At 62.5% G+C, this 12,068-nt stretch overlaps 1 long non-coding RNA gene across 2 annotated transcripts; it reads left to right on the top strand.

The window, feature by feature from the left end:
* The first annotated feature begins 2,850 nt into the window (after positions 1–2,850).
* Positions 2,851–8,570, top strand: LOC112446788 (uncharacterized). Of its 2 annotated transcripts, none has more exons than XR_003034905.2 (4): positions 2,851–2,940; positions 3,771–3,950; positions 5,235–5,334; positions 8,058–8,570. It is a non-coding gene; the product is annotated as an uncharacterized lncRNA (long non-coding RNA). The 2 variants fall into 2 exon arrangements; XR_009494724.1 differs by lacking the exon at positions 2,851–2,940 and adding an exon at positions 2,951–3,164.
* Positions 8,571–12,068: the final 3,498 nt, after the last annotated feature.

Below are 12,068 nucleotides of genomic sequence, written 5' to 3'. Positions count from 1 at the left end.
TGGGCCCCAGGAGACATACAGGACACGAGAGCCCGCTCTGGTCACCTGACTCCCCTGCATACACGCCCCACATGCAACAGTCCCACCAGTGGGGCTCAGGAAGGCTGAGAGATGTACACGCTTGCAGAGGACAGCCAGCAGGTCAGGATGCACCGCCATCCCCACCACAGCCGCTCGGCGACCGTGTGGCCAGGCGTCCCACCAGGTCTGAGACAGGAGCAGAGTCAGGACCCCGAGGGGCAGCCGCTGCAGTTCTTGTCAGGACAGACGCTGGGGCACGGCCCTCGGGGGAGAGAAGTCAGGATGCTTGGATGTGGGCCACCAGTTCAGAGAGGGCTTCCTGGGGAGGGAGGGGCTTCGGAGGTGACTTGGCTCAGCCGGTAAAGAATCTGCCTGCAACGCAGAGACCAGGGTTCCATCCCTGGGTTGAGAAGATTCCCTGGAGAAGGGAAAGGCTATCCATTCTATTCTGGCCTGGAGATTTCCATGGACTATACAGTCCATCGGGTTGCAAACAGTTGGACACGACTGAGTGCCTTTCACTTTCATACATATTTGGAGCTCCAGAGCATCTTGGTGGACCAGGTTCTCAACTTCCCCGACTCAGTGTGTTCCCCCGTGACAGGTTGGTGACAACCGGCATCACTCCCCTCGAAGTTCGTTGGGAGCGTCAGTTGAGGTAATCTAGGTAGAGCACCTGTGACCGGGGCACAGAACTCAATACCTGTGTCATCTGGATGAGTGACGGGCGATGCAGGAGAGAGAAATGATACAGGGGGAGAGCCGGACGAGAGGATGGATGGGTGGGTGGATTTCTAGTTTAGGCAGGTCCCATACCGGGCAACAAGGAAGCAGTAATGTGTAAAAACAGATGCAATCTCTATTCTCATGGAGTTTGCAGCATAGCAGGATGAGTAGACATTATTCAAATAACCACACAGGCAAATGTGGACATGAGGCTGTCCTGTCCGCAGGAGAGCTTCACAGCTTTGTGAGGCTCCATTGAGGGGGACCTAACCTGGTCTGTGAGACCAGGAAGTGCCCCCAGACGGGATGATTTGAGCCCAAAGGCGTGTGGGCAGAGAGAAGGGTTAGCATTTCCAGCTTATGTGGGGCATCCCTGGGGTGGGTGCAGCGGGCAGAGCAAGGAGCGGGCTGAAGACGACTCCAGAGCTGCAGAGACGGGCGGACGCAGAACTGGCCAACCTGGTGCTCCAGGGACGCGGAGCGGGTGAGGGTCTGGCAGGAGTCGGGCCCGGCGCCCGGGTTTCTGGCCTGGTCTATGGGGCGACCTCGCTGCTATTCCCTGGGAGAGGGGAGACTCAGGAGCTGGGTTTGGGTGTGAGAAGGCTGGGCACCGTGAGACAGCCCCGAGGGGCTCCCGGGAAGGCGTGGAGCTCAGGGCAGGTGGGAAGGTCTGCATGTGGTCCGCGCTCGACGCTGCAGGGCCTGGTGAGGTCACTCAGAGAGGGCGTAGGAGACGGGAAGGACGAGGTGGTCTCGTCACCCTGGAGGGCCTCCGTCACCCAGGGGCTGGCAGGAGAGGCAGTGCAGCCAGGGGCAGAAGGAGCCCAAGGAGCCATTGGGAGGGACTGCGAAAGTTGTGGGGGGAGGGAGCTGGGGATGGGGTGGGCAGGTGGGTCTGGGGTCGTGGCTGCACATGGGGGAGCAGGCAGAGAGGGTCCCGTGTCTGCTGCTCACGGACACGGACATGCATCCGAGCCGAGGCACCTCCCCAGATGTGTGCTCTGGAACCTTCTAGCTCTCCAGCCACCCCGGTCTGCTCACTGCCAGGAGCACTCAGAGGGGGGTTTTGCCCTGTGCAAAAACACTCTTTTCTTTGTGGCCCTTGAACCCTTCAGTCCTTGGGACACTTAGAGGATGCAACCTCAATGTCCTAGTGGTTGTGGAACCAATTAATACAGAATCCTGTGTCGTATGTTGCTTACCGGCTCTTGGTCAAGGCTTCGAACGGGGGTCTTGTTCATACATGCGCGGGCATGCGTGTGTTTTATTTCTCCTCTCAGCCAAATCACCCACTTAAAATCTGTATTTCAGTGACTTCCCTGGTGGTCCAGTGGCTAAGATGTTGTGCTCCCAATGCAGGGGGCCCAGGTTTGACCCCTGGTCAGTGAACTACATCCCCCGTGTGAAACTAAGACAGAGCAAGGAGCGGGCTGAAGTGCAGCAAAAAAAAACCAACCAACAAAACTATATTTCATTTCTCTTCCAATTGATGCATCACACACACACAAATCCCCTAACGTACTATTACACAATGCTGATTATAATCTCCGTAAGTCCTGATCTCGGAGAAGGCAATGGCAACCCACTCCAGTACTCTTGCCTGGAAAATCCCATGGACAGAGGAGCCTGGTAGGCTGCTGTCTATGGGGTCGCATAGAGTCGAACACGACTGAGCGACTTCACTTTCACTTTTCACTTTTCATGCATTGGAGAAGGAAATGGCAACCCACTCCAGTGTTCTTGCCTGGAGAATCCCAGGGAGGGTGGAGCCTAGTGGGCTGCTGTCTGTGAGGTCGCACAGAGTCCGACACGACTGAAGCGCCTTAGCAGCAGAAGCAGCAGCAAGTCCTGATCTTACAGCGATCACAGCAACCACAGCTGTAACCGCTGTCCTGTGGGGATGGAGGGCCCCGGTCCCTGCAGACGACTCGCTTGGGGCCTTGGGTCTGCCCGGAGCCCACAGGCTGTCCTCCAACCCCGGGGCCCAGACGGAGACCAGCCGCACCCACCCAGGTCTCAGCCTGCGCCTCCAGCCCCTCCCGCCGACCCCGCCCCCTCCCGCCGACCCCGCCCCCTCCCGCCGACCCCGCCCCCTCCCGCCGACCCCGCCCCCTCCCGCCGACCCCGCCCAGTCCAACGGCCACGCCGGGCCCTCCTCCCACCTGGTCCAGGAGCGTCAGAAGGGCGCACTCTGTAAGCAGGGCAGGGGGCTGAGCACGCCACCCGTTCCTGCACGCCCCGCCCCCCCACCCAGCTTTCTCACTGACGGCTCTGCCTCTGAGGGCCTCTGTGCCTGGCCCGTCTCTACAGCAAGCGGGGTCCAAGGGGAATCTCACCCCCATTCAGCCAGAAGACCCTCTGAGTCTGAGTCTGAGCTGGAGGCCCAGCCCTCCTTCCATCTGGGAAGCTGCGGTGGGGTCCGTGTGGGGTCGGGACCAGCCCTAGGGGTGGGGGTAGGGAAAACAGCCCACCCACGAGGCTGCAGGGATGTCACGGCCGGACGGCTCCAGGCCTTCTGTGGACTCCGTCGCAGGAGTTAATACACTTAATGGTCACCAAGCCTCTAATTCCGTTGTTTTATGATATTAAAACCTGTAATTTCATAGAACTTAGCCCAGCGAGAAGTGCCCACCTAACACCCACTGCAATTCTCGGTCACTTGCCGAGGCTGACGGGGCTGGGGTCACCGCCTTGAGGCTATGCAGCCCCCTCCTCCTGCTGAGGAGGTCCAGCCAGGAGCAGGGGATGTGCAGACGGGGAGGGGGCAGAGATGGGAGTTGCAGGGCGGCAAGGGGAGCTCCGTGGGGCCCTCAGGACCAGCTGTTGGGTCCTGCGGTGCCCACGTGGAGTTGCACCTCCCAGGAGCTGCTGAAAGCCCGCCTGATGCTGTGAGGGTCTTGGCACAAACCAGGCCTCTCCCTGGGGGTTGACACAGGCCCCCCGGGGGAGAAAGCAGGGGAGGATGTGGAGCCTCCAGGCTGAGCAGTGGCTCGAGAGGCCACCTTGCCTGCCTCCCCCCCCAGGGTCACCGGGAACCTCCCTCCCACGCACACCCTCTGCGGTTGCGGCCTCCCTGTCTCCCTGGTGCCCCGAGGGGCCATGTGCCCTCGGGGATGACTACCGGGCCATCAGCGAGAGCAAGCAGCTGCCGAGCACTAAACCCCGTTTCTGGCCGTGAAGAGCAGGTCCTCCGAAGAACCTGGGTACGGTTCTCTCTGGGCTGACCCGAGTCCTGGTCCAGGGGCCTGGGCTCCGCTGCGTGCTTAGAGCCCCCCATCCCGTGGCTGTGATGGGAAGACGGGTACTTGGTGAGACCCCCAGGGCCCCACCTGCCCCACAGGCTCTGGTGCCACATGGATGCCCTCGGGCTTCGGGGGCAGCCCTGGGGGAGGGCTGCTGCTGCAGTGAACACCTAACAGGAAGCTGCCCGGTCACGCCTTCTGGACCCCGTCTGGGGCAGGAGCAGGAAGGGAGGTGATCTCGGGTGTCAAGGTGCGCTGGGGCAGGAGCCCAGGCACCCAGCCACACAGGGCCTTTCACTGTGCAGGCCTGGGGTCAGCGTGCCCTCCACCCACAGCAGGGACCCAGCTCCACCAAATCCCCCTCCTCCCCCCTGCCTTCCCCAGGCCCCCGGGGCCACGAGGGCGGCGGGCTCCGTGGCTCACCAGGAGGTCATGAGCGGTGCTCCCACGTGGTCCAGGGCGCACTCCCGAGGCCAGGACCGGCCGTGGGGCACGTGGAGCCGTGGGGCACGTGGAGCCATGGGGCACGTGGAGCCGGGCTCTGCGGGCCCAGTGGGTATGCGTCCCGGAGGCGACTTCCTGCCCGGGCTCCTCTCCTCTGAGTTTCAGAGAAGCCACAGGACACCTGCCCAGCTGGCAGGAGGGTGCTGCCCAGGGTGGGTGACCTGGGGTGGAGTCTCTCCTGGTGCTGTCCCCCAGGGCAGGTGACCCGGGGTGTGTGATGAGGTGGATGACAGGGTGGGTGATGGGGTGGGTGACATGGCTGACCCAGGGTGGGTGACCCAGGGGGGGTGATGGGGTGGGTGATGGGGTGGGTGACGGGGTGGGTGACCCGGGGTGGGCGACCCGGGGTGGGTGACCCAGAGGGGGTGATGGGGTGGGTGACGGAGTGGGTGACGGGGTGGGTGACCCAGGGGGGGTGATGGGGTGGGTGACGGAGTGGGTGACGGGGTGGGTGACCCAGGGTGGGTGACCTGGGGTGGGTGACCCGGGGTGGGTGACCCAGAGGGGGTGATGGGGTGGGTAATGGGGTGGCTGACCCAGGGTGGGTGACCTGGGGTGGGTGATGGGGTGGGTGACCCGGGATGGGGTCTCTCCTGGTGCCGTCCCCCAGGAGGAGGGAGGAGCGGGCCTAGGGGGCTGTGAGGGTCCGTGGTGAAGGGTCTCTGGGCATCTTTTTGGGCATCTAGGTCAGGGGGCCCATGATGCCCACTCACGCATGCCGTTCACGCCCCCTCCCTCCAGGCATCCGGGCACTGTTACCAGGACAAAGGCATCGATCTCGGCTGAGAGAACGCTGAGATGTATTGACAGAGAGGTTTGCATCGATCCAGCAGGAAGTAAGGTCGGTGGCCTCCTGGGCAGGTGCGCAAACCAACCCCTCGCCTAAGGCAGGGTCAGGATCCACTCCTCCTGGCCTCAGTCAGTGGCCTGGCCCCCACTGTCCACGCTTGAGGTTATTCCAGCCAGCAAGGCAGGGAGGCCAGTGAACCAGTGAAAAAGCCCTGGTCTTGGGGGCCCAGGAGCCCAGGTCACGGGAGCCAAGGACAGGGGAACCCAGGATGCGGGGGCCCAGCACAAGGGGGCCCAGGAGCCTAGGTCACGGGGGGCCTAGGACATGGGGGCCCAGGGTGCGGGGCCCAGCATGCGGGGGCCCAGGACGTGGGGGCCCAGGTCGCAGCAGCCCAGGACACGGGCCTCGTGGGCCCGGGGACTGGCAGTCAGTCCAAGGCCGAGCACACAGCAGCTCTGGGCCCGGCCGACGCTTCCTCTCCAACTCAAAGCCCCTTTGTGAGCAGACAGCCTGCCTGCTGCCCCATACTCACTGCCCATGAGCAGAGCAGGCCAATGGACCACAGGGCCGGGTGGCCCAGCCCCAGAGCACGGCCCGGTCTGAGGGTGACCCTTCCCACGTGCCTCCCTTTAGGCCGGCTCCCTCCTGGAAAGTGGACATGGGGCTGCAGCTGGAAAGACCACCCCAGGGTCTCTACATCCTCCTCTCGTCTCAGACTGTCCCAGGGGAAGGGCGCCCAGGGAAGGACTGGGGCAAGGAGCCCCACTGCACCCGCTGTGGTCCAAAGAAAGCCCACGTTCCCTCTTGGAACTCGAAAGGGTACCCCTCTAGACAGACAGTGCTTGGCCGGACGGAAGCAGAGGTCAGTTCTGAACACTCTGCCACGTCCTGGGGTCTTAGATGGGTGCACTGGGGTCCAGGGGCCCCACACAGCCTTCGGGTACATTAATGTGCCCGGAGACTGTGTTTCCCAGACAAGCCGAGGCTTACCGCAGTGTTCCCCGCAGAACCATCTCAACGACAGGTGACCGGGGGCTGGAGGGGCACGTGTACGCAGCAGGGGAATCACCACGCTCTCCCCTGGCCTGGCAACGCTCACAACGCTCTGCAGGCCTTAGGCCCACAGAATGAGAGTCCAGCCCACGAGGGTGGGCAGGCGAGGCTGCAGGGGGCAGGGGGCACCCGGCCCCTGGACCCTGGGGACAGGACCCCGCTGTCCCTCTGTGGGGGCTCCGTTTGCTCAGGAGCTGCGTGAATGTGGACGAGGGCATGTCAGTAGATGCTCGCAGAGACGGGCTCACCTTGGGACAGAGCAGAGATTCGGAGATTCAGGGGCCGGTACATGCTCTGACGCAGCAGGCAGAGTATTTTCCCGACCCACCCACCTTTGCTCAGCAGCTTCTGACCCACACACTCGCTGTGTGCCCACCTCCTCCAGGGCCCCCTCCCGGCTGGGGGCTTTGAGGAGGGGCTGCCTGGCTGGCACGTACAAGGAGACAGGGAGAAAGCCAGAATCTAGGGGGCTGGAGGTAAGCACGATGGGAGTGAGCGCTTACGGTGAACAATGTCGGATTTGTGATCTCCAAAGCAGATTTAGCTTCGGGACCAGAGATCAGGCTTGATCACTCAAGAGCCTTTGTGCAGTAGAGTTTTATTAAAGAAGGACAAGGGACAGAGGAAGCTTCTGACACAAACATCAGAAGGGGGTGGAGAGTGCCCCATCCCTCGTCTTAGCAAGGGAGCCATATACTTTTAAATTGGTTATTGCAATAAATCAAAAGAATGTCTCAAGGTTGTAAAGATCTTACTAGACCCACTCCCATAGTACACATTTTAAGATAACAGGATTAGTCAGAAAGTTTTCACAAAGGAGAAACATGTCCTTAAGCGGGATACATTGCTGTTATATAATCCTTACTAAGGAATGTAGAAAAAGACGTTTGTCCTTTCCTCCTCTTTGAGAGCCCCAGACCCCTCTCTCCTCCTCGGGGACCCCGGACTTTTTACCAACCTGCCTTGGACTTGACTCTCCCAGGAGGTGGTGGCCCCGCAGGTCCAGGGCACCTGGGCTGGGCGGGAGTGGGGCTCGGCCCTGAGGAAAGAGGGAACGGCTGGGGTGTGAGCCGGACACACACAGAGCAAGGGGCGCCTCTGCTGGCTTCAGTGTTCTTTTTAATAAAGTTTTATTGGCATATAGCTGACTTACAGAATGTGTTAGTTTCAGGGTTCCAGCGTACGCCCACTCTTTTCCAGCCTCTTTTCCATATAGGTCATTACAGAGTCTCAGGCGCGCTCCCTGCGCGGTGCAGCAGGTCCTTATTGGTTGCCTGCTTTACATCTAGGGGTGTGTATGTGTCAGTTCCAGCCTCTGCAGGTGGAAGAGACACTTGTCTGCTCAGCAGTGCCAGAAGCGCTGGTTTGATGGAGGGGAGGAAGCTGAGATGACCCCAGGGAGACAGGACAAGGAGGACAGGTGTGGAGCCTGGAACCCCAGACTCCTCCCTCCCAGAGAGCAGCCCTGGGGCAGGAACTCTGATCCCCTGCTTCCTACACGGGGTGGGGCCTGAGGCCCAGAAAGCAGGTGATCCAGCCGTGAAGGGGGCACCAGGCAAGGGGGCCACAGACCCGGGGCAGCAGGGCCCGCAGATACCAGAGAGAGGCGGGGGAGTGGAGGGGGTCAGAGGGGAGAGGCGGGGAGAGATGCAGAAGGGAGGGAGCAGGGAGACCCTCGGGAAACTGAGCTCTGTTAAGAGTGCCCTGGCCTTCTGTTTCAGCGGTGTGTGGTCACCTGCCCGGGAATGAGACCCACTCCGTACGAGAGACGAGGGGGCTACAGACGACGGGGAGGCTCGGGGCTCCGAGGCTGCAGGACCCCCGGCCTGGGGTCACCGAGACAGCCTCCTTCCCCAGGATGAGCAGAGCGGCTGCAGAGTGGTGGGGAGAGGCCGCCCACGGAGGGGTGGGCGTGGACACGGCATGGCCCTGCCTGGCCCACCCACAGGGAGACACGCGGTGGAGCCCCCGGGGGTCTCCCAGGACCAGCTCCTCCCACCCCGACCTCAGGGGAAGAGCTGTGGTCATGGAAACCGCTCCATCGTCTGAATTTCAGAGCTGGGAATATTTGAGTCAATCAAGAAATTCAATTAGCGGAGTGACATGTTGTCACGCGTGGCTCTGCCGCCCCGCTTCCCATTTTCCGGGAGATAATTGGTGTATTTGCGACAAAACTGCAATTCAATATTTATCGGCTGCTGCTTTTCAATAAAGGAATACTCGGTTAGACCCTCTCCTTAGGATGTCATTTTTACTCAAACCTGCTGACACGTGTGTCCTGTTCTGACCCCGCCAGTGACTCAGAGATGGGGGCGAGGCCAGGGGCACAGAGGCTCAGGCTGTGGAATCTGTGTCCACAAGGAGGGGGCAGGCAGCACCCTCAGAAAGGCCAGTATCCCGTGGGGGGCCAGGGCCCCCAGCCCAGGTCCCACCTCGTCACCCGCGTCCCGGTTGCACGGAGGAGAAGCTACCTGCTGATCCAGAGGGGCAGAGGAGCCGCGGCCAGCAGGGGCAGGGGGCTCCGGAGGGGTCAGGGCCCAGCTCCCGGGTATAAGTAAGGTCTGGGCCCGGGGTGGCCTCAGGACTGCAGGCAACAGTCCTGATCACAGACACGGAGGAGGCGGGTCTCACACGCTGTTCCTGCTCGGTGCAGCCACGGGAGGGTCGGGAGCGTGACCCCCGGATCATTTCATGACCACACACAGATGCCCCAGGCACCGTCCTGCGTGCGAGCTGTCACGGCTGTGGTCATCAGTTCTCTGGCTGTAAAGTTTGATCAAATAATAATAAACATACAGACCGCCTGCAGGCCGGAACTCTGTGAGGTTGCCTGGCTGCTCACGAGGTCCCCGGGACTTCCTCCTCCCTCCTGTCCCCCTGCCCTGGGATGGGAGCCCCCCCAGGGCACCCCACCCCACCCACTGCTCCCTCAGGCCCTGCTGTTCCCCGCTGTGGGTGGAGACAGTGTGTCAGATGAGAGCAAATCCAGACCTGAACGAGGAGAGATGTGATGTCAAAGTCTGTCATCGGGGGGTGGGGGGGACACCCCCATCTCAGGCTCTGTGAGGTCCCAGCACCAACAGGAAGAGGCTTGCCCGGCCTGGGGAGGTGGGTGGGCAGGGGAGAGGCTGACAAGAGGTGGGGACCCCAGCCCTGAGGGGGTCTCCCCACTTCAGTAGCTGTGCAGGACCAGAGGGTCAGCCCCACGAGGCTGGGGTGGCTGGATGGTCCTGCTGCCCTTTTCCAGACCCGCCTCTTCAGGCCCAGGGCCCCGCCATTCTGCGGGAACCTTGGGTTTAGGAGGAGAAGACAGAGGCCGTGTTCCATCAGCCTCGGTTCCCAGATCTCCCCCGGGCAGCGGCCAGTCTCCTGGGGCCTCTGGGAGTCCCTCCCGAGTCGGCATCCAGCAGGCTGGCCCAGTGGGCAGAGGCCGTGGCTGCTGCCGTGACATGGGGGAAGCAGTGAGTGGTGAGGAGGCCAGGCAGTGAACCCCCCACCCCCCGTGTTAAGTCCCCAGGGCTGAGACCAGGACCACCCCCAGCATCCAGCTCAAGGGCCCTCGGGGCTTGGGGGGGAATGCACGGTGGACCGGGGTTAGACCGTTGAGCACCTCAGAGCCCTTGTGCAGTTCTAATCTACGGTCTCACAGCCTTCACGCCTGCGAAGCAGCTTTCATGCTCCATCAACTCCCAGCTCCTTCCACCCGGGTGGGGCCCGCCGTGGAAGCCCCATTGTGGACATGGGCACGCGGCTTGGAGCCTCACTGTGGCTGGTGGGGCTGCGCTGGGGGGCTCCGTGGGGGCCCCAGGACGGCTCTGCGGAGGGGAGGGGCCACCTTGCCCGGAGACACGGAGAAAGCTGGGGCAGTGATCAGGATGCTTCTTTTATAGCCTTTTCTGCACAGGCAGGATGCAGAAAGTGGAGAGCAAATGGGTTCAGAGATTATCTACTTTTATTTAAGGGAAAAAAAACCCTTAATTTTGCAAAATCCACTGGTGTGCTGAAGCTAGCAGGGATCCTGGGCTCTGTTCAGGAAAAGAAAGGCCTGGCGGCTGGGAACAATGTCCGTGGGCAGGCGTCACCTGCAGGGCTAAGTGCCCAGAGGGCGCCTGGTTCACAGGAGGGCAAGGGCTCTCCAAACGCCAAAGTGCTCCTGTCTAATCCTGCGGGGCGAGAGCTGGCTCAGCGCCACCAGACCCCAGAGGTGAGCCTGTGTGCCTTGTGGGTGGGGGTGGCTCTGCAAGAATGCTCCCTGCGATGGCCACGCCCTCACAGCCTCCAGGGAGGAACAGAGGTCCCCTCTCTACAGGGTTTGAATTTGTCCTTTCAGAACTCACTCCCTTTTCCACCCCCGCCCTTGTTCATTCATTCGAATCCTGTAGGCTCCATTGCCTGGGTCTGAACGTTCGAGTCCCTCCTGAACGTGTATGTTGAAATCCTCGCCACGGTTATGGTATTGGGAGGTGATGACGTCATGAGGGTGGGACCCTGGGAATGAAATTAGTGTCCTTAGGGAGGCCCCAGAGAGCCCCTCCCCCGCCACCTGCGGACCTGGCAGAGAGACGCCAGCCGGGGACCAGGAGGAGGGCTCTCCCTGAACCCACCCCTCCAGCACCTCGAGCTCCCGGCCTCCAGAGCTGTGGGAAGTCAGGTCCTGCTGTTAGAAGGCCTCCAGCCTCACGAGAGCCCAGGCCGCCTCGTCCTTGGGAGAGCGCAGAGGGCACGAACCCTACACAGGCCGGGACCCAGGGCTGGGGCTGGGGGCAGAGGGCAGAGACATGGGTGATGGGCTAGGGAGTGTCCGCCAACGCCAGCAACCACCGGATGGCCAGCAGAACACGTCACCCCAGAGGCAGCACCGGGCCGGTCCTTGGGAGCACGACGGCCCAGCCCGGTGGGGGGGGTCCCCATTATCCCCCGTCACCTCGTGAGCAGAGCGGCAGGAAACACATCTCCAAGCCCAAGGATTTGCCCCCAAGGTTGCATTGCCCAGACCAGCAGCTCCAGATGAGACTGCGGAGGGGACAGCCCCCCGAGAGGCCTTGCTGGTGACAGAGGAGGAAGGGGCCGTCCCAGCTTTGGGGCCCCGCCACCTGCCCCAGCCTGTCCACCCTCCCCAGCCCTGCAGGGAGCGGACCGTCCAGCCTTGAGGACCTGAGTGACATGCCCTCAGGGCGTAGACGGAGGCTCCCTTCAGACACAGGGCTCGAGGGGCCAGGGAGGGGCGGCAGCTCAGAGCAGGAACCAGTGGAAAGGGGCCAGAGGGACAGACGGGGCAGCTGCTGCCCGCAGGGGCGAGAACGGGGGTGACTGGGGGGGGACCCCCGTACCAGCGGCCTCCCCGGAAGGCGGGGCTGCTAAGGGAGCGGCGGAGCTGGCCACTCCGCTTGTGCTGACTCTGGGGGCTCGCTGCTGAGACAGCGGGAGGTGCCGGGAGGAGGCAGGGGCCTGGCGGGTCTCCCGTGGCCCTGACTCCATCCTCGGGGCGTCAGAGCGGGGCCGCCAGCTCCCACGGCACAGCCCTCTTCACGCAGGGGGGTGGGCAGCGGGCTCTTTTCCCGTCCCCACGAGGGGCTCAGCCCCTGGGAGCAGAGCCCAGGCTCCAGGCGCCCCTTCTGGCCGGTCACTGCTGCAGCAGAGGCTGTGAGACCCTGGCGACCGCTCACCTCCCTGGGAAAACCAGGCAGGAATCAGAGGCTGCTGGGGTCCAGGCCAGGGCGGGGTGTGGACAG

The sequence above is a fragment of the Bos taurus genome, chromosome 5 (assembly GCF_002263795.3).
Source record: "Bos taurus isolate L1 Dominette 01449 registration number 42190680 breed Hereford chromosome 5, ARS-UCD2.0, whole genome shotgun sequence".
Taxonomy (NCBI): domain Eukaryota; kingdom Metazoa; phylum Chordata; class Mammalia; order Artiodactyla; family Bovidae; genus Bos; species Bos taurus.
Note: the sequence above shows the minus strand (reverse complement) of the source record. Positions and strands in the feature narration are given on the sequence as shown.